The following is a 1,706-nucleotide window of genomic DNA, read 5'->3' on the forward strand; positions in this document are numbered from 1 at the left end:
TAAAAAACCTGAACAGGTTCAATTATCAAGCCGTTTTGATTTTCTGAGCAGTATGATGTCATACACAGGCCCCGCCCATGACCGCTGACAGACTGTCCTGTATTAGCATATTTTCGGCCTCAGCCAGTTGTTGGCTGTCCGCCATTTTTTCCATGCTCGAACAGCTGTAATGACAACGTCTCGTAAGCAATGCAGAAGTTTTGTAGTTGGATGTAAAAAATGAACATTAGACTCTTAATTTTTTCCCAACATCAGAGACACTGAGGACGCAGTAGATTCGTTTTTTTTTATGATAACGCACCACAGAATACACAAACAACAGAAGAGAGGGGTGGAGTATCATTTAAAGAGACATGCACCGAAACAGGTTGCTGTGAACAGAGCTGTTTTTGATAAGGTAAAAAGGGTGTTGTTTTACACGACCATTGAGGAATTTTAACCAAAGTGTGTTGCAGACTGTAACAAAGTTCGTAGTTCGGGAAGAAGGAGGCGGGAACCGGCGGATCTTTAAAGATTTTAATAAAATAAACAAACACAAAACGAAAGTAAAGCGGCAGCCCCTCGCGGACGACTGCCGCACACAAAACACAAAATAAACTCCAGGCCTGGTCCTCTCTCGTCCGACACTGTCGTCACTCCTCCCTTTTATCCTTCCGGAGCTCCTCCGTGAGACTCGAGACCGGTGAGTGGTGCAGGTGTCGCTCATTATCAATTATTCCACCGGCCTCGCTCCGTTCCCACGGCTCTCTGCCCTGCCCCACTCGTCACACAGACATTTCACGAAGAATGAATCAGTGCAAGCCATCTTTAGTGACCCTCCACTGCACCATTAAAATGGACCTCAATGTAAAATGAACTGATGACAAAATGATCAAAATGAGTCATCATGAATGAATCAGTGCAAGCCATCTTTAGTTGACCCTCCACTGCACCATTAAAATGGACCTCAATGTAAAATGAACTGATGACAAAATGATCAAAATGAGTCATTTCAACAACAATCTTGACTATTTTCCCCAGCAATACTACCAATCCGAAATTGGCTAAATTCACTTTTCACTTTTTTTTTTTTAGCCAGGGCATCTAAATATTTCTTGTCCAAAAACAATTATTAACAATGCAAGAAATTCCATAGTAATTATGAAATGAAATTCACAATGTTTGTCTCTGAAGAAAGCAAAGGCATTGCATACAATAATTTTAAAAAAATGTAAATAAACATCAACATTTTACTCACAATTTTTATGACGTAAAAAGACAAGCTCTTAACATGACCACAACAAACAACTAACAGCGATGACAAAAAGATAATCTGCATAGCTGAACATGAAGACAGCAAACGACAAAATAATATTCTTAAAATACTAACCACATCATTTAACTGCAGTGCTTGTTGGAAAAATGCAAACCCTTTACAAATCAACACCATCTCTCAATATGAAACTGTTCAGACAACATTGCTAGGCTTTGACAACATTTGGATGGATATTGTTGCTCTAACATGTGTTTTGATGTAGATTCAAAGTCACTTTTCTTAGTATCTGTGACTCATACAGACCATATGTGGGATAAACTGTAACCTTTTTCTCTTTTTTTTGCTGCTGTAGTAAGAGGCGCTGAATGCAGTTCCACAGGAAATATAGATCTTTCCTGCCTTTGTAATCTCAAGACTATGGTGAGATGAATTGAAAGCTGAAGGGAAGCAG

This window comes from Sinocyclocheilus rhinocerous, unplaced genomic scaffold, assembly GCF_001515625.1.
Source record: "Sinocyclocheilus rhinocerous isolate Xijiao unplaced genomic scaffold, SAMN03320098_v1.1 scaffold633, whole genome shotgun sequence".
In the NCBI taxonomy this organism is placed as follows: Eukaryota; Metazoa; Chordata; class Actinopteri; order Cypriniformes; family Cyprinidae; genus Sinocyclocheilus; species Sinocyclocheilus rhinocerous.